Source organism: Lissotriton helveticus, chromosome 1_1 (genome assembly GCF_964261635.1).
Source record: "Lissotriton helveticus chromosome 1_1, aLisHel1.1, whole genome shotgun sequence".
Lineage (NCBI taxonomy): Eukaryota > Metazoa > Chordata > Amphibia > Caudata > Salamandridae > Lissotriton > Lissotriton helveticus.
In genome coordinates this window covers 630106743-630127791 of record NC_136057.1, presented here as the reverse complement: position 1 = coordinate 630127791, position 21049 = coordinate 630106743, and the positions used below count along the sequence as shown (strand labels likewise).

Sequence of the window (21049 nt, the reverse complement as noted above, 5' to 3'; positions counted from 1 at the left end):
TCTCCATGGTCCCTCATGTATTTTTGTTCTAACCATATTTCTGTGATTTTCTGTACAATGTTCTGTTTTTTTTCTTTAAATCTTTTTATTAAAATTTCTTATTTTCTTGTACAATACCAACAATGTAATGACATCCTATCTCATATCAGTATTTAGGCAATACAGTTCATGGTACAGTTTACCGTTGTGTCTCATCCGCTTGTGGATGTGATAATTCGGATTGTTACTTAGAACGTTTTATTACAATAACACTAATGGCTTTGATGCGAAATTATGTTATACCATGTGTCTATGTTCTGAACATGATGCATTACACATTTGAACTGTGGATGTGGGATACAACAAAATGAGGACAAAGTAATCAAATCAGGGATTGGGTGTTCACTTGAGACCTGTTGCCTGATGTGTTGGTAAGGGAGAGTCCTGCTAGAAGTTAATAGTGATAACCTCCTGAGGTAGGGGCCTAAGCTGTGTGAATGGGGATCTGCTCTTCCTGGTCCTCTCTAAGTGTGGTCTCAGAGCCTGTGTTGGTTTGGCTGGCACCGTGTTCTCTCCTGGACGTTCTCCGCGGTAGCATCAAGGCCTTGTAGTTCTAACACTATATTCTCCCAGTGACTCGCCGAAACTTGCGAAGACCCAACAGATCTTCTCTATGCAAGGCCATCCCTTCTGCCCTAGCCCAGTTGAGTAGTGATCAGCACCAGGCTATAGTGTAGGGGGCAATCGGGGATTTTCATCTCTTGGTGATCAGACGTTTCACTGCGATTAGGCCCAAATCGAGAAATCTGGAGGTTGCCCTGTTCTTATTCCAGCTAAAAAGATGTAGTATATATACCTCCCAGTGGAAGGGACAGTCGCGTTTTGTGCAACTGGCCAGTGTAGCAGCTATGTTAGTCCAGTATTCACCTAGAGCAGGGTAATGCCACAACATATGAAGTATGTCTGCATCTGACAAGCATCTGGGGCAGGCTGCTTCGGTCAAAATACTAATTAATATGGTCTGGGGTGAGGTATGCCCGATGTAGTATGAGAAATGTAACCCGCCTGAGACACTGATTGCATGGGATGTGTGTCGGACCTTCCAGAACAGTTGTTCACTCATTATCTGTGAATGCGTACCCCAGAGCCTTCACCCAATGTTCTCTTTGGGGGGTGAGGTCAATCACTGTGTGTTGGTGAAGTGACAAAGCGAACCAACGAGTCAAGTGCCCCCCATTTTCCATCACATGTAGATATTGAATCGTATGGTGCGTGGGTGGTTCCAAGGCGAGATTGTCCCATTTGGGTGACAGGGAGGCCTTGAACTTACAATGTAGTAGGAATTGTCCAGGGTGCATACTCTCCTCAGACATAAGCTCTGGGTATGGGATGAGGGAGCCATCTAGATAAAGGTTCCCGGTTTATTGAATGCCTTCAGTGTCCAAGTTCCGCAGTTCGGCTGCCGTGGTGTGTGTGTCTCCTCGTGGCGTTCTCAGTGAGGGGATGGCGGTGGCATATGGCGTGATGTCCCAAGTGAGAAAGAGGCATTTACAGTAGCATTTGTATGCTATGGTGAGTAATAACGCTCCCAGGACCCTGGGTTTCGCGCACGGACGTAATATACCAAGTAAGGCGTGATGTGGTACTGGGGGCTGTAATGAAGCAGTGTCTGCCAGGTGCCGGGAAGAAAGCCATCGGGCTATCCACTGCAACTGGGAGGCTAGATAATAGAGTTCGAAATTGGTCACCGCAAACTCCCCTGTTCTATTGGCAAATATAGTTTCCTCATGGAGATTCAGTGCCTCAACGTCCCCCATATAAAATCCTTGATTGTCTTTTCCCATTTGTGGAAAAAGGAAGGGGAGAAGACGATAGGTAAGGTAGTTAAGCAGTAGAGGAGGCGAGGGAGGGCCACCATCTTTGTGAGAGCAATCCTTCCATAGACAGCTAATAGGAAGGTCTTCCAGAAGCTCATTTACAACTGGAAGGCAGTAGTGGCTCCGATTATATTTCCCTCAAATAGAACCTCCTTGGTACGGTATAAATGCACCCACAGGTATCTGAAAATATCGTGCACCATGTCACAGGGACTTCTCCAAGGGAGTATCCTGGGTCTGAGGTTGCCTGTAGGTAAGGAGAGGGAATGGATTTTGTGGCGTTAACACGCAGCTCCGATGCTTTGGTGAATAGTGTTAGCGCTAGATCCAAGGAGGGCGGGATGGCATGAAGACTCTCACATACAGCAGCAGGTCATCAGCATATAATAAGATTACATGCGGACCATCCCCCAGGGTGACACCTATGTTGACATGTGAGTGAATGTATGTTGCTAATGGCTCAACTGCTAGCGTGAAGAGGAGAGGGGACAATGGACAGCCTTGTACCACGTCTCACTCCTATAGGGTCTAAGAAGTAAGGTCCCATCCTGACTCGACCGTCTGGTGTTTGTATAGCAGCAGAACCATGTTAAGGAAGTGGGGTCGTGTGCCATATCTAGGTAAGGATGCAAAGTGGTAATCCCATTCAAGAGAATCAAAAGCTCTCTCTAGGTCTAGCACCAAACAAACCGATCAAGGCCAATTCACAGGAGCGTGCTCTGCTACCCTAACGTAACGACGGATGTTCAGAGCAGTGTTACGGGCAGGAACAAACCCATTTTGGTCTGGGTGCACACGGGAGGGGTTAAATGGCCCCAGTCGATTGGCTAAGACCTTCGCTAATATTTTATAGTCCGTATTTAAAATCGCTACTGGCCTATATGATCCGGGGGATGTTGGGTCCTTGCCTGGCTTCAATAGAGAGATCATATTGGCTGCGCACAATGAGGGCGGTAGGGTCATATTGCTTATTGCAGTGGTGTATAAGGCATGTAGACGGGGCACTAGGGTTTCTGCATTAAGTCCCAGTGTTTTTCCAGACACTAGTGACATTAGTGCTTCTCGGACTTCATCCACTGTTAAGGGGGTGGGGGGGGGGGGGGGGGGGGGGGAGTCCAATGTTAGGTATTGGTCAATCGGCAGTGTAGGCAATTCGACTGCATCCAAAAATGCCCCAATGTGTTGATCATCCCCTCTCGATTGAGACGCATACAGTCTAGCATTGTAATACAGAAAGAAATGGTGGCAGTGAAATAATCAAAACAGCCAGCACCTCTGCTATGTTTGCATTAGGGTCTATTTGTAGCTCTTTCTTTTCAAGCATGCTCTATGTATATTAATCAATCAAAAAACAAAAGACAGAGCACAACACTCAGTAGGTAAACAGCCGATTGAGCCCAACCAGCAGAAGTATTTTAATACAAAGTTCATAGAGTAGATTCTGTTCAGCAAGCAATCTTCATCACAGTTGTTCTTTGGTTACAAATTGATACAGCTACAGCCGACACGTGTTTCGTCGCCAGTGGCGACTTTCTAAAGGCTGTTAACAAAATCATACAAAATATCATTACATTATTGTATAGCAGTCAAGTGGAGAGATTTAATTGCTCTTTCACAAGTCACTCTCTCTTGCTTAAGTGTTCATACAAGAAGATAAACACGATTTAGAGAGTCTCCTAAAAATTAGATGTGAGACTCTAATGACTCTAAAATGTGCAATCAGCTAGAAAAGTGACGATAGTGTGCAAGAAGAGAGAATAGACAGTCCATCCAAATACCCAATAGAAACACCCGTGTTGGTGGTTCAAAATAATCTCAACATAGAGACCAAGTTAAAAGATACCTTTAGATGAAGTGTAGTCTATATTCAAAATGTGATATCCAAATGGACAGATCAATACACGAGGGGTCCGGATGTGGTAGTCTAGAATGTGAATCGCTTGGAAATACCAGTCACGTACAAACGTCAATTGCTTTTGGAAAATGTGAAAAAATAGTAATTCACAAGAATTAGAACCGAAATCTGATGTTGGCCAAACTTTACCGCAGAGACAACATGATTATGTAATAACTCTTTTCACGTCTGGCTCTTCTAAGTTTTACGCAATGAGCCGACTTTAAACTCTCCCCAATAAGTGAAGACATTTAACTTAGTCCAATCACCCTCCACACGAGGTTTACTAGAAAGACCTGCCATAGCCTTAAAATACGCACTAGATAAAACTCCTAAAGTCACTCGGCCTGGTGTTCATAGAAAACCAGTACCCTTCTTAAACCCATACTTAAAACAAAAAGTTTAATCTGGTCAGTAACTCTTCTCGGTCTGACTTACTTAGTGACCACAATTTAAACGGCAGCGTAGTGGAAACGATCTTTAGATGTGGCCTCAAAACCAGGTGGTATACGTGAAAAGGCCGGAGGTCCGCAAGCGCCACTTCGTTGTCATGTACACTGATCTGCCAGTAGGAGCGTGAAGTCGGTAGTGATGCTGTCTATTCTGCTCTCTGGGGAAGTACGAGTATGTTCCAGCGCCGCGCCTATTTTTTCCACTGCTGCAAGCACAGAGTCAAATTTAGCCAAGCGGTCATGTTGGTTCGTCCCGGAGGATGTTCTAGCGCCCCTGGACGTTCACCCACCTGTCCCGTGTGATGGATTGTCTTGGTGGTTGGTCGAGCGGAGGCGGCCCACGGCTAATTGCTGTGCACTGGGCATAGATTATGTGTAAAGCTTGTTTGTGGCAGCTACCCCGTGAGAGGTAATGCGCTCTACACTCCGCACTTCTCAAGTACATTCAGGAATTGCGATCTCCTCTTGGCTGGTTGCAGCTTAGGTGTCTATGGGACTGCTTACACGCCCTTGTCAGCTGAGGGTCAACTCTCACACCTCTCTAGTGTTGATGTTGCCAGCAGCCCTGCTGGTGGAAGGGGAGGGGAGGGGGAAAGTGGAGAAATTGCGCCTCTCCGCACCTCGTCCCATCTGTCATTCTATTTGCTCAAAACTGTTTACCAGTTGCAGTAACGGGAGATGTGAGCAGTTCAGCGCACGGGGTTCGTATCCATTGACGTACCTAACCCTCGGGGAGTCCACGGGTTCATGCCAAGCTCCCCAGTCTCCGCAGTCTGAGAGGGTACAGGCCCGTTACCGCACCAACCACGCCTCTGGCCTCCTCCGTGGTCTTAAGTGATGAGGGGAGGGATAGGATGCACTCGCCGAGTCCTTGGAGTAGGCCCAGATTACTCCACCACTCGTGTCAACAGGCACACTGCGGCCTTCAGCGGGACCCGGTCAACCCTCGGGTCTTCCGCTGTTCCAGCTACCCAAGTGGGGCAGTTGAGGGAATGGCTAGATGGGGGAGTCTAGGCCCAGCCAGCCCCCAGATCTCCCCTGTCTCGGTCACATGCCCCTAATGCCAGGAGCCACTCAGAGGATCAGCTGCCAATAGGGGGCCAGCTTAGGTTCAAAACAGCCCCAGTGCTGTCTGCTAGTGCCGGGCGGCCGTCTCCTGACCGATGAATGGCCCCCTGGTATCGCTCTGCTGCTGCGCACCTGCACCCGAGGGGACCTGGGCCCGATCAATCCCCGGACTCCTCCCTCGCCCACTTCAACAACCTAACTCCCAACTTTTCAGGCTCACCTGGTGTGTTGCCCCCTCAGTCAGGGAATAGCAGGCCTCCCAGCACAGCTTCCTCCGCACTAGAAGTGGGCCTTTGTCTGTTGCTTGGGCAGGAGTCGGCAGCGGTTGTATGATCTTAGGGCTCAGCCTCCAAGCTCCTGCGCCAGACACCACTTCCCGGAGGAGCCAGGTCAGTCGCGCAATAGGCCGCGGCCATGGAGGTCCGCCGTTAGTCCGCCTGCATGGAAGATGAGCCCCTCCTTAGACTCAGCAAGAGCTCTTCTCCGTCCTCCGACCCAACGGGGTCAGTCTCTAGCCGTTTTTTTCAACGATGTGCAGGATAGCCGGGGATGGGACTCTGAGAGCCACTAAAGAACGTCCGCCATCTTAGGTGCTTGGCCACGCCCCCTATATGTACAGTGTTCTGTTAACGCTGGCACTAGCCTAGCCAGCACTTTATGTCCCCTAATTGTTAGGACCTCATTTCAGTAACTCCATCCCTCATGTCCCTACAAATGCTTCTTTGTAGATTTAATGTGTGTTTCTCTGTCACACTCCCCTTATTTTTAACTGTAGCAACCATTGATCCTAAGATTTTTGCCTTGCTCCGGATTCGGTGTCGATGTCTCACGTCCCTTATTGTTTTATTTTATTTTATTTTAGTTCATTTTATGCGATTTTCTATAGAACGAACATAACACAAAGGTGTCAGAGAGCTTTACAAAAGAACCAGTTGTGATACATAAGGACTTAGGATTACATGAGTTACATAAAAGATACAAACAGGAACAAAAATTGCAAATGTACAAGTTGTAAAGTCACATAGGGAAGAGATACAAATAGATAAACTCTAAGAATCACATAGGAATGGTAGTGAGTACAAAGGTCTACTACATATACTAGTGGTTAGAGTTCTCTATATACATATATATATATATACAAATAGTAGATTTTCTCAGGATTCCATTTTACCAGCGATTCGGCTTGGACAAGTATATATCACATATTTACAGAGTGAAAAGAGAAATAAAAACAAAAATAAATAAATTAAAAAGGGGTAGAGAGTGGTATGTGGGGGAGAAGAGTTGGAGGCTGAGATTGGTGAGAGGAGAGAGGGGGACCTGAGGGGGAGAAAGAGATAAGGCAGTCCAGCGTAAGTGAAATGTCTGAAGGTCAGCAGGATGGAATCCAAGGGACCAAAGGAAAGGACAAGAATAAACAAAATGGCGGACCGGGGTCGTGGCCATCGATGGAAACCATCTCAACATGGCAAGATGCACCCAGAGCAAGAGCGACAACAGGAGACGGTCCCAAAATGGAGGGGCGCACACGAGTTCCAGTCAGGGCCGAACTGGCCGTTGCGGGCACTGGGCAATCCCCCGGTGCGCCGCAAGGGTGGGGGCCGGTTGTGGGCCCCTGGGGGCCGTTTTTGTTACAGGGCCGTTTTGCAGCATAGCTGCAAAATCGGCCAAAAACCGGCCCCGGTAAAGAGCTCGGTCACACCCCCAACTCCCCCCCCGCAGGGGGACTGGCCGAGCGCTTTGCCGGGCCGGTTTTGGTTCCCAGTCCCGCCCTGTTTCCAGTCTAAAAGTTACGAGGGCCAAGTCCAAAGGAAACCAGGGAGCCGACCCAACGGAGGAAGAACAAGAGGGGAAAAGGAGCCAGACAGTCAAAAGGAGGAGATTCTTCAGTATTTGCACCTCCTTTCACCACTGCTGCACACACATGATCCCTAGTCTAAATGCTCCCATGCTCCTGTACGGACATTGACAATTGCCTTGCTCTCGTTTCTGTACAGCACTCGGATACCTGCGGGTCCAGCCACTCGCTATATAAAACCTTTAAAATAAATAAAATAATATGACTCCTGTTCTCGTCTCAGTGGTGCTGCCGAGTACAATTTATCTGTTGCTATAATTTCAAATTAATGCTATAAATAAACCTAAAGGAAGCCCTGTGGTGTTTGCTTAGCTCAGGAACACACCGTGATGATGATAATAAGGAGGGGCCTAGGATTACCTCTGCTTGCATATGCTGATACTCCAGAACGCCAGTGAGAGAAGTTGGGTTCATAGGAGTGACATTGGGGTTAAAATCGCAGATTGTGCTACTGCCATCAGGTCACAAATAAAAAAAAAACTACAAAAAAGCTAGACCTCTAACAGGTGGTTTAAAGCAAAACGTACTTAGAAAAACAACATCATAAATAACTGACACAAGTCAAATATGCAAAATAAAAACAACCCAAAAACAAAACCGAAGACAAAAACAGAGGTTCGCTAGATCCTAAGGTATGACAAGAAGTAACCTTGTTAGGGCTTACCCTGACAAACCGGTTTTGCAAGATTTTCCAGACAGGTTTCAGATTCCTTACGAGCGTATACAAGGAGAAAACAATACACGTTTGTATTAAGCTGCTAAAGTTCAACAGTATTGCTTAAAACAGGACGGGCAGGTCTTTCTTCAAAGAGAAGTCTGCCAACTACAAACCCGCACTGCAGAATATTAAAAGTACCAACCCTCAAGTCTGGCCATACCAGCAAGTAGTATGTTATACTAAATTCTCTCCAGGTGTTAAGTTATTTTCAACTAATAGCAAAACTGTTGAAAATGAACGAGTCAACTAGGAAAAAAGGCTGTACGTTTAAGAGACCGGCAAAAATATGAAAAGTTAGTTTTAAGGTTTAGCCTGACCACTAACCAGTATTCTCACATAGACACAAGGTATTATTTTCATTCAAACACCTACTGCAAGTATTATGTTGTCCAAACCTGAGCTTTTTATACACATTTTTTTTTCTGGTTAAGAAATGTACTAGGACTGCTGACGTAAACAACAAGACTTTATTCAACTCTTTCACGTGAAATATTAAAGAACAATAGGGAGACACGTTGAAGGATGCGTGAGTTCAGTAGCTGCCCATCTTACTGCTGTAGCCAGTTTTTGCTGCATTGGAACCAAAATCAGCGCATTCCAGCAGAAGTGCTATAAAGAGCAGTCTGAAGAGAAACTGGTCTTGGTCTCTGATAACCAGATCCATGTGCTAAACTGCAAAATTTTCTTACTCGTTCTGGAACTACTGAGACCACTCCTGTTAGAAAACCCAGCTGTAAAGATTACCTTAAAAAGCAAGACAAAGCATTTTCTCTCATACTTGCTCGTAGTTGCATTCCAAAATAAGGCAGAGCCAGTCATCAGGACTAGTAGCATAAAACGCTGGTATCCCAGGCAGAATCCCAAAACGAGTAACAAGGAAGCTGAGAATCTTGAAAAGGAAACATTGGAAGGTCCTTCTATGTTTTCTAAGGTTCCTAGAGAACTCCTTGTTGTAATGAAATTGGTAATGCAAAACAGTTTTCTTTTGGACTGTGTGAAAGGTGAAAAAGGTTGTGTCCCCCACATTTTAACTCTTTTATAGGGATATCTCCCAACACCACTACTATTAGAGAGCTCATCTCAAGAATTGAAGGCAAACCTAATAAACTGAACAATAGATTGGAGGACCTCAAGGATAAAATGGCAAGTGAAGGAAGCGCATTCACGGAGTTGGATCAGTGTCAAGATGTAGGATTGCAGTATGGGTGTCATCAATAAAACAAATATAGCTCAAGGAGACTGCAACATTGGCAGCCAAGGTGAAAAATACAGAGCAAGATGGTGCTAGTTGGAAATCCTGGGGTTGCTGGAGGGTTGATGGTGACAACTCGTGGTGATTCCTTGCTTTAGGGCTCCTAAGCTAACGTAACTGTGATGTAAAAGTAGTTCATCGCTATGTGGAAAGATCAAGACCTCCTTGGAGCCGTGGACTCAAAGGGCGGGGGCAACTCAGATATTCAATGTCACTGATAAAGAAGAAAGATATTGCATCTTAGAAGCAGTTAAAAACAATGGAAAGCTTTCATTAAATGTTCAAAGAAAAAAGTTTGCCCCAACTTGGCACATGAAACAATGAAGAAGATTTAGCTGAACAATGTCAAGAAGCACTTTCTTTAAAGAGGCGCAGGAGTGGGATAGACTCAGCCAGCTAAACTAAAGGTGACATGAAAGGAGAGGTAATGTCCATTTTAAAACCTGCAGAGGCAACCTTACTGGAGAGGGGCGGTAATGAGTGTGCATAAATGGAAAGAAAATGGTTCTATACCTTACTGACTGTTGTTCTTTGTTAGTATGGCCTCAACAGCACAGAAATCGACAGACTGGTGCTGGTCGGTCCAAGTGCGTACTTCATTTTTTCCTGCCACACAGAAAGAATGAGAACTCAAGAACTATGTTGAATGTGAAGACTTACTCTGATCGTAAGAACGTGTGTATGTGGATTTTATTACGCTTTCCAGGAGTGGACTGCATTATGCTTAAAACTGCCATAAAAACTTGATGAGTTTCAAGCCGAATAAAGGATGATTTTCGCAGCATTTTTCTATGGGTGTATTTGCAAACTATTTAAAATGAAGATCAGCCCGCTGCTTTGGTAACTCCTCAGGTTATATGACTAAAGAGAAATGGGGTGAGGCAGTAAAGTACCAACTTGCTACTGGCAATTTGAACACCAAGGTTTTACCACTTCCTCGTCACTGTCTCTGCGTTCTCCCAAAGTCTGACCATGCTCGTCAACCAGGTGAGTACTGCATGGATACTGTAGCTACTTTACAGATACCACACTGGGTCTTCTGGGCAAAATGAGAGTTTATTAAGCACCAAGAAAGAATATCTGAAGTTTAAACATGGTACGCTCATAGTCAAGCGTTGTTGCCCCTCTACTGTCCCTCTCAATTTCTAATGACTGATGATGACAATATGGACTCAATGTAAGGCAAATGTCTTGCATAGTTAGCAAATCTGCACAGCTACACGGATACAATGATAGAATGAGTAATATATTTAGCTAGGTTGAAAGATTTTCATGTGATGCTGATTAGAGAAGAAGAATAACAGCCATTCATTCATCAGAGCAAGAAATTGATTCTGGTTAATTAAAGTCTGCCAAGCAGCTCCGCATTCAGGTTCCCAATGTTACCGTCCAAATCAATAAAATAAATTTTTATTGATAAAAAAATAGCTTTTGACAAGCGAGAACTGTGTGACCAAGTTAACAAATGGAAACCGTGAGAATGTTATTAAATAATCAGCTATCTTTAGTGTTATATTTAATGGGTCACGGTCAAATGATTTAACGTGTATAGCTATAGCAATTTAATGTAAGTTAAAATCACAATAGCAACAGGTTTGTAAGTGGTAGGAAAACGTCAAATGTACAAACAATTCCTCTTGCACCACAGTATCTTAACCATTTACTGACATTTGTACACAAACATTTTCCAGTTGTTTTCATTGTTGTTGGGTAGGAACACATTAGAGGCAAAATGTGTACACAAGTGTTGTGCAGAGGGCTCCAAGGCGGAGGCAGGAATGTAATCTGTGTACAGCTGCACACACAGGAATTCATTAGTGTAATTAAGTTGACCACTCTTGAGAAAAGTCCGTCTGTTTAACCAGGGATCGGTCGCATGTCACATTAGAGCACTAATTACAACGACGACTAAAGTGCATGCAAGCTTCTTAGAGGATTTCTTAGTCTGGCATTCAAGATTTTATGGTGCGACGCTCACACTGGCCTCCGTCTCTCAAAATACTTCATCCTCTGCAAGTATGTAATTACGGTTTACTGCAACTTAACTGAAATGTTTAATGGCAGTGGTCCACGCCCCACTTGGAAGGCGAGCGCGCGATGCAGAGGGAAGGAATGGATCTGTGATCGCTTACAGAGCGCCTTTATTTGTAATGACCAAATCCCAAGGTAAGCACGCCCTTCGGGTTTATATTACACTGCAGTCTTTGTGTAAAAATACCCGAGTTCATCTCTCACATGAAAAATGTGAAACGGCCGCAACCTCTGTGGTTGGAGTATTTTTCAATCTACAAAAATCCGAAAAGCTCTGAAATCGTGACTTATTTGCGGTTTGGTGTCGTTCTGTTGTCCGCGAGAGTGGATTATGGGGCGGTGAGTTTAAAGGGCGGTGAGCTTAAATATACTGTATATCGAAGAATTCAGAGTGGAAGACGCATAAACAAGCAGGATGCATTCCAGCAACAGGTGTGAAGCGTCCAGGGAAGTACGTGGCCACTAATCGTCACATTCCGTAGAACCAAGCAACAGCTAGATGACTCTTTTGACAAAAAATAGGCTAGTAATTAGTGACAACCTAATAGAATGTGAGATTGTTGCCGAATTTGTGACTGCTGGTTGCAACCCGAATATCAGACATTTAAAACTCTTGTGAATTTTAGGCTCAAATGCCTGTAAAAGTATTCAGAGGGAGTAGTGTCAGAACATATGACTTTACACAATCAATTGCTCAAGTTAATACTGGTAGTGAATATTCTGGTTCCCCAGACTTACCATTTCAACCAACACGTGTATTAAGATTATTTGGCATTGCAGGCAGAATAAGACCTACCTGCCACACTGCAGTTTTGATATATCATGTGCTATGCGCTACAAGCGAAGGGCATACCATGGGACAAGACAGAAGACAGTAACCCCCCGGAAAATAGACTACTCTGGAAGGAAATGCTCATAAGAGCCATCTCACTAACTTTCCGCACCCTCCTTAATAACAGATCAAATCATTTTGATCCATTGAGATGTAAGTGGGAAATGGACTAGGTAGGGCCCAGTGGGGGACATTGACTGGGAAGCAGCCCTGATGCATCCCCGGGAAGTGGCAATAAAGGCTGGTCTGTGGCTTCTACAACTGAAAGTCCTTTATAGGGTGTACTACTCTAGTTCGCAACTGCATACTATGGGTTTGGCACAGACCCATAATTGCCAGTAGTGGAGGATGGGGTCACCTTTTTCCAAACTCTGTGGTCATGTCCAAACATACAGAAGTACTTGGAGAGAAGTGGTGGCCAAGTTCGCTCACTTCCTGGAAACTAGCATTCCCTTTATGCCGCAGGTTTTGCTACTGGCAATCCCATGGGAAGGTGGACATCCCTGGAAGTCAACTCATTTTCTGCTCCCTGGGTTTTTGTGTAGCAAATAGGGACATAGCTAGCAAATGGGGGAGCTCAAGATCTCCCACAAATTGACAGTAGGATATTGGCATGGAGGCAGAAAGAGTAGCCTACGAGGCGGGTTGCCCAAGAAAGTTTCAGAAAGTGTGGGGAAAGGGGCGGCCTTAGGCATGTGCAAGCTGTGCACCTGTACTGGGCCGCCAAACCCCAGGGTCCGCCACGCCAATATATATCCTTAATATAATATTCCTCTGAGGATGGATACATATTTGCGTGACAGCCCCTGGCAGGGATTTGGCGGCCTCCGGCTCTGTTCCACTTCCAAACACCATTGACCCCCCCCCCCCTGTTCACTGGCCTCTGCGCCTGCGTTCCTCCAAGGGCCCCCTACATACGCTCCCTGGCAAGGGCCGCCATAAGCCTAGAGCCACCCCTGGTTGGGACAATGGAGGGCCTATCACGACCTAGCCTGGGAGGACACAGTCTCTGGGGCAGCCGCAGAGGAGAAGGGGCAGGACGAACTTTCTAGGAAGTGGGGAGAGAAGGGGCCACACAGAGCGGCGGGGGACCGGCAGGAAGACAATAAGGAAGATATCTGGTCTCCAGGCGCTGCTACCCCCATTAAAACCGCTATGCTCGGATGATTATGCATGCTTACCTTAAAGACCTGATAATTCAATCTGTGACCGAGTGGTGGGATTTGCTGTGTTTTGTTTGGTTTTGTTCTGCTGTTTTTGTAAAAAGCAAAATACTAATAAAAAGAATTGTTAAAAAAAGGATTATTTAGCAAATCAATTTGAAAATATTAATGCATTGCATAAGTATTGGACTGAACATTCCCCTATGACCATATTACACATTTAAGCCTGAATGTTGAGTTGTTCCGAGCAGTAATTCTGCAGGTTTTCAGTGGAATTGACACCCCACACAATTAAACGTGTTACCATGTGTGGAATTGCACCCAATAATATCACCTGTGTGTCCGCTGATGTTTTGTATCTGTTAGCGACAGGTGGAAAATGTTTGTCAAAGAGGTAAAGTAATCTAGTACAATGCGATAAATGGACAAGTAATCTGAGACTCGAAGGTAATTCTCCATTGCGGACTCAATCTTGTGACTGGCCGTAGATAGGGTATTAAATACCATGCATGCATGCATGGCGTACCACATTATTTTACTTTCCAACTTATAATGCGCCTTTAATAAGCTAAAAAAAATCCATCAAGTACAATGAACATGGTGATAAGGCAATTCGCAAATAAGAATCAGAAAACCATAAGTGTGTAAAGTCTACTCAGCATTTTGACACAGCCAAAAGCCATGAGCAGGGCCCATCAGAAGACCATTAAAAACCAACTTTTACATAAGTACATCTGAAGAGGAGGTAATGAACATTCCATACATTTTCAAAAAGGGCAGCAAACTGGACAGTGTGGTAACAATACTAAGGAAAATAATGAGCAAGACGGGGTATAAAAATGAAAACCTATGAATAGCCAACATAAGACTGAAAAGAAAAGGAAAATCGGGCACAAAAAAAAACTCCGTGTTAAAGAACAAACCCAATTAAACATGTTCTACACAATTCTGGAGAAGATTGCCAAAAGAACATAGGACAAAGCAGCAATTGACAAAAAAACGAAATGTATTGCTTGTCAGAGGCTAAGGTACCACTGCAATGTAATATTTTATGTGAAGGTAATTTACCTGACTGATCGCATTGTGCTCTCTATGAATGAACTGCTATAAAGATTCTCTTTAGGTGAGTTCTCTCCATGTTTGCGCATGTGAGTACTCCCTATGTTCGGCCATGCCTTTCTCGGATAATGGACTACAATGCATGCGGTAACAAAGCCGTTATTTTGACCTCCACATGTGGAGTGCAGTTTCAAGCTAGGCGACTCCGGTTACTTTGGCCTTTCATTGGTGGATGCTGTCAAAACGAAAACCAACCAATTTACAATAAAACATCAGGGTAGCAGAGATGGTGACAAGTTTCACAGTTTCAGCAACTTTGGGCATTGGTGAAACACAGCTTTAGACGGGATGGAATTTGGTCCACAGGTTATTTGATCTGAAGATTAGAAACAGTAGACTCACCACCAATGGTTATGCTTCAGATGGGTGAATGCCATACAAAAAGCTACTCCCCACAGAATATAGGTGTGGACAAGGCAGCCAAGGTATAGTGTTGCATGCCGATATGGTCCATAAACAAGACATGGAAGTCCTTACTTCTCTCTATGCTCTTCTCACATGTATAGTAAAGAGGTGTAAAAATAAAATATGCACCACTTTTATGGGTTTGTGTAATTCGTGCAACTTTCCAGAGCAGTTTAAAAATAAATCTTATCTCACTGGACATAAAGGAACGTAAGGATTGCACTTCCCAAAACACAACCTATGTGAGTGTTAATGGGTGTCCAGGACAAAGAGACGGATCAATTAGTCCCAGCCACAGAACACATATATCCACTATAAAACACCATGCAAGTACCTGCAGATACAAAACAAACACCGTTTTTTAATCTCTGAGTAACTTGGAGACAGAAGCCAATATGATAAAATGATGTAAAACCCATTGAGCTGATCAAACAAAGCTACCATATCTGAAAAGAAGAGATTAGCTCACCTGAAAATGAATGAGTGTACAGTGTAAAGACAGGTTTGACAAAAAGTGCACAGCTCATACATGACAACAAGTTGGCTAGCTTTTGTTTTTGCAATTACAACATGCATCTGAGCATGACCCAGCCATGGAAGGGTCACATGGTTTCAGTCTTTATGATGAAACATTTAAAAATTAGAATGTGGTTAGGAACCCTAAACGTACATAAGACATGGACTTTGAAATTGGGGAAGGGGCCATTGCACAACTTAAAAGGGACAGATTTTGAGTGTAGGGATGCAGGCAGGAAGACAACTTTAGACATGAAGAGGTCAGAAAGGTCTGCAAATACAAAACAGCGATGAGCTGGAAACTAACAGAAAAAGTATTGAAGATGCATGATTTCTCAAAAATGTAGTGTGCTGTGGCTACAATGAGAATGGATATTACTTGTGGGATGTTTTTTTTTTTTTTTTTTTTAACATCCAGTAGAATTTTACACTGTGCTATGTTCTCGTTGCAGAAAGTGAAATTTTTAACTGAACCTACAATAGAAATAGGACTCAAAATCTTTTTTGTAGTACTTTAACATCTTTCTTGGCACCTACATTTCTAGGCGCTTTATCATCCCTGTGTTCACTGTTGGTAGCATTTTTTTAAGGACAGTGGCTGTTGATGCTTTGACTTCTTAACACATCCCAATGTTGCTATTTGCTTTCGTGCATTGTATAGATTTCATTGGTACTATTCCTTCTTAATCCAATGCTTTGACCATGCAGTGTACAACTGTTTGACGGTACAATGTGTGTCCATTACTACCTACAATATACAGATTTTTTTTCTTGTTCCAACATGGCATTAACCACCATTTTAGGTGTAAAGCACTACTACCTCTTGTGTTAATCTAGGACAAAAGTGATGTGGAGAATACATTACAACAGTGTTTGTGTATAATAGATTATAACATAGTTCATTCAGATAGTGGCAGACTAGATATCATATTACAAAGAACAGCAATAAGTTGTGATATTTTAATGTATAGTTAAGAATTTGTTCTTTGAATGTGGCCAGTATGAGAGGTCACAGAGCTGCTTCTCCTCGAAGATGCCCAACTACAAAATGCTGGTGAAAGCCAAAGGTAGCAACTCAACTCGCATCACAGCCTCTCATCTATCAGAAAGTTACCTGGTTAATATTCATTAAGATAACCAAAACGCAGTTTAAAATACAACAATAACTATCCTATGAGACAAGCCCCTACGCTACTACATGTCTGTTCCTGTGTACCCCTCTATTTCTCGGTTCTTATGCTTTCGAATTGCTGTTGCATCAAGGTTTTTCTGGTGGTTTGCAAAGCTCCCAGATTTTCCGCCATAGAATTACTGATGTGTCTATGACGCTGCTCTTCTTTGGCCCTGCCACCAAATCTCCCCTTACTACACTTGCACTCTTCTTAACGTCCTCTAATGCTCTGCGTCCAGACCTCCTGTGACCACTATCTGGTGGTGTCCTTCTTCCCGAGCTCCCCTATAGCTCTGCTCTTAGGTCTTCCGTCGTGGGGCTGACACATTGTCTCCAACTCCACAGACTCAGAGATATCTCGCTACTGTCTAGAACTAAAGCCCCCTTCTGTGGTGCGACCACGTTTCTCCACATGCTTGCGCCTGGTCTCCCCACCAAGGCCCTCATCCCAGAACTACCCGTCCTCCACCGTTGCTTTCGGGACGCCCACCCCCGCTATCCATCCTCCAAGAACCTCAGTGTAGTCGCTCTTCTCTCAGACATCCGCCTCCAACAACCCCATCCCTCTCCCTCGCTTGCTAATCCGAGGTATAACTTTTCCATCGTCCAGAGTCTAGCATCCTCCCCTAAAACTGCCCTGCTCCCATGGGCACCACGCCTATTTACTCCGTTCCCATTGCAATGCCATTCCCAGACTACTGACTCGCACCCAAAAATAAATGGCCAGGCTTCACAGCCCAAAAGGAGTCAATAACACATTGTGACTGCTGGCTTCCACTAGGTTCCGCGTACACTGTTCTCGTCAGGCTGGGTTCATTCATCCAACGCTACACTTTACCAAGGTATGCAACAGGTTTGGTATCTGCCACGGGTCTCACCTTATTGCTTTATTAGTCTATACACTAACTAGCAAGTAAACATTATCAAATCAACTTCTCCCCTATTGCCCTTCTCCGATATTTACCTGTACCTTAATGCCAGGTACTCCTATATCTGCTCTGCTCGCAGTCGGTGGGACTGTGAGCAGGGCAGATATAGGTGTACCAGGTGTGTATAGGTGTAGTGCTGCACTTCCAAGTTGCCCCCACTGTACTGCCATATCAACTCCCCCCACACATAATCCTGCTTCGAATTTCTCCTCGAATGCCCTCGCCGCTCACTTTCGTTAGGTTTCTACCCCGCTCTCCATTCTCACTCTCGGCCGCCTGTTTCACGGGTGTCCCCGCGGTAGTGCTCAGTCGTCCCCTCACAAGGCGCTACATGCAGACCTACTTCGCTCGGCACAGATTCTCTCCACCCGCCCATCAAACCAGGTAGGTTATACCCGAAGACAGCCCTTACCTCCTGTTGCCCCACAGTATACCTCGAACGTCCACTTCTTTCCGCTTTACTTTTGACTCTAAACAATTTACATACGCCAAGGTGAGGGGAGAAATGCTGCAAGGCTAGATTTAAGTTGATTGACAAGCTCCGGGGCGATACTATGACAGTCTTGTGGCTGTACTTTCCCGTGAACCCTGCGATTGGTCAAAGAAAATGACCCGCCCATGAAAAGACGGCCCACCTATCCCAAAAGAAGACGCCCCCGCCGCCACACCGCCGCTCCGGAAGGCGTGTCCCAGCCGCGCTCGAGCCGTCGCGCGAGCCCTTGAGCTCTGCGGCTTGTGGCAAAGGGGCAAGGAATCCCGGGGCATCTTATCTAAGGGTGCGACAGTGTGGGCCTGGTATCGGGGCGAGGTGGGCTCATCATGCTTCATTAGTAACGACGTAGTAACAGCTGGCGACTGCCCCCCTGAGTTTCAACCGCCGGTGAGGGTGAATGTTCAGGTGGCCCCGCAGCACAGCGATGGTGGGAAGTGTAGGGCATGGGAACCACATATGAGATCGGTAATGCAGGATCCCGGGGGATGGTTGGGCCAATAGGATGGTTCCGGACCTAATGCTATGTTAGAGTGCTCTCATTGCCTTTACAACCACGAGAGTACCAATATTTTTTTGTCTGAAATTTCTGATATGGCCGGGAAATAGGGAGTGTGGCCACTGTATCCAGGGCTTTAAGTGGGATGAAAAAACTGAGGGGTCTCTCAAAGGGGCGTGGCCAGTGTAATTAGGGGCGTGGCTTTACAAATCTTACGCTAAAAATCTGTGTTTAGCATAGTGTGCAGCCCGACTTGCGTTTCTGTCATTGCATCCAGATATGTGATACAACAAGTAACATCATACCTACAACTAGGCAGGACTATTGGCTTTGTCAATGGTTATTAGTTGCATAAGATAAATAAGCTGCAACTATGGCTTGCCTTGTTACATATAATATTGAAAAAGCTTCCACTTAAAACCCTGGTGACCCCACCACAATGTTGCAGCTCCTGAGTTACAGAAAGAGGAAAATCCAGAAAGAAAATGACTCTTTAAAGGATTTCCTTTCCCCTACAACTCTCAGCTGCCGTAACTTCTTCTAGTGAGAAGAGAGCAGTGAGGGCAGAGCACATCCATGTGCCTGCTGTCTCGAAACGGGTCTCTATCGGACTGGGTTTTGTGCCCTGGTGCTTTTTTCCAGACTGCAGTGACAGCAAACTGCTGTCACTGCAGTCGGGGAAAAAAATGGACCACCTGTGCCAGGGCTCAAAGCAGAGCCCGATAGAGACCTGTTTCGAGGTCCCCTTAAAAAAACTGCCGGTGCTCAGACCCCTTGAGACCCGGCCCACTTAAAGCCCTGACTGCATCAATTGTTGTGCGCAGGGCTAAGTGGGCTAGGTCTTTATATAAAGCCGGTGCCAAACCGGGTCTCTATCGGGCTCTCCATTTTTGCCCTCAAAGTGGAAAGAAAATCTTCACTCTGCAGCAGTGCCACCCTTCACTACTTTTTATGTAACTTAAAAGATACTCGTTAAAGTTCTTTCACAGTCTCATCACTTCAGAACTGAAGCATTTTCAATATGTTATACTGCGAAGCCATGGTTGTTGCTGATTTATGTTACATAAACAAAAACCATTGGCAAATCCAATAGCCCTGGCTTGTTGTAGGAGTAATGTTACTTTTTGCATCACTATTATATATCTGTATGCTATGACAGAAACAGCAAAATACCAGTTGGGGGGGCACACTATCCTAAGTACAGATTTTTAGCTTGTGTATATTTAAGACATGCCCCTAATTACACCGGCCACACTCCTGTGAGAGACCCCCACCAGTTTTTTCATTCCACTTAAAGCCCTGGTTGTGCATTACTCCGTGCAAGTTAGCATTCTCTGCACCATTTTGTATTCAGCCGCCATTTTGAGTCATGATCGAAGCTAACTTCTGACTCACTCTGTCTGCCTCAGCAGAAAGCAGCTGCAATATATTTGTATTTCTCCAAGGTTGAGTTTCACTACGCTAACGAATAGACTGTTTTTGTCATCACATACCTTTCTCTCTAGATAGACCTGCTCCCACTCTTAGCGCGGCAGGTACGGGCACAGTAACCTTGATGCTGCGAAAGCATGTACCTGGTCTTGGGATTGCAACTCATCTTTGTGTGTCTTCTTTGTTCACCAGCTACCAACTGGAGAATTCCAGTCTGGGCGTGTCTTCAGTGATTCTGAAAATGTACATTGTACGTTACCCAGGGAGTAGAGGTCAGTCCCTCTGTGTTGAAAAACAAGGCAGCATCTGTGAGGCCTGCACAAATAACACAACTACTTTTGTCCTTCACTGGAAACCAAACACCCAATTGTAGCGCCTGACTCTCAGAGGGTAGCGTTGCTGAGCAGTCGGAGGCTTACTCAAGGGAGTTGGTGTGGGGTAGTGATCACCATTTGCAGGTGCGCAAAAATAACACTCAATAATTGATTGTCCAGTCTGTACTTTGCTTTATAAAAGTAAGAGTACATTTATTAAACATGCACACTATTCAATACTATGTACCAATTTACAAATATACATAAGCTGTTGGAATTACTTTGTGAGTGGGGGGGTGATCTAGTACCACCACTCCCATGTATTCACATCATCTTCCCCCCAATGCAGTTAGTACATGACCTGGAGCGAGGGCCCTGCTCACTGGCACCATCCCAGTGGCAACCCCCCACCGACCCCCCCCAGTATCTCAACAAGCATTTACATTGGGTAACACTGTCTTGGTGACACACAACCTTGACTGCACATTTCCTACTGACCATGAAGTATGCCCCTCTACATCTTAAGGGCTAGCAGTCTGGGTTCTTCACCTAAGTGCAGCAGCAAGAATACACGTTTAAGCATCCCTTTAGAATGATAGTACTTATCACATTTGGGTATCATTAGAATGCATTGCATTTGCAGCCCCTATAGGCATCACAGATGAAATGACATGATTATGCATATACAGCCAGACACCCTAGTAGCAATATATCTGACAACATAACCCCACTTTGCTTATGACATCACTTTTATCCTGTACTTCACATTAAATAAGTGAACCATCAGACCCCCTAAAAGAAATAACCATTAGTAATGCATTCCAGTGCAATTACACCTCTTCACCTCCAGGGGATGCCCTTCTCCAGACATCTCCCAACTCAGCCCTTCACTCCATAATGCACTTCTCAATACACCCTCAGCTGTAAAACAAAAGTTCCAGCCCAGAAAGTGTTAAATGCTGTCTGAGCCCTTGAGGGGTTATTCCTTTCAACTCCAGAGGAAACTTAGGGAGGGAGGTCTCTTCGTGCTGGTGGGGGCGGGGGGGGGGGT

The 21049-nt window shown here is 45.0% G+C and overlaps 1 protein-coding gene across 2 annotated transcripts in view; it reads right to left on the bottom strand.

Annotated features, from left to right (window-relative positions):
• The window catches only part of PROSER2 (proline and serine rich 2), a 235289-nt gene extending 217476 nt beyond the window's left edge, over positions 1 to 17813 (bottom strand). Inside the window, exon 1 of one of the 2 annotated variants that reach the window (XM_078674153.1) lies at positions 17677 to 17813. The gene's annotated coding sequence lies outside the window, so the exon portion shown is untranslated. Of the gene's footprint in view, positions 1 to 5490; positions 5870 to 17676 lie in introns of those variants that run through there. The other variant, XM_078674154.1, reaches the window with a different exon arrangement.
• Between the last annotated feature and the right edge of the window lie 3236 nt (positions 17814 to 21049).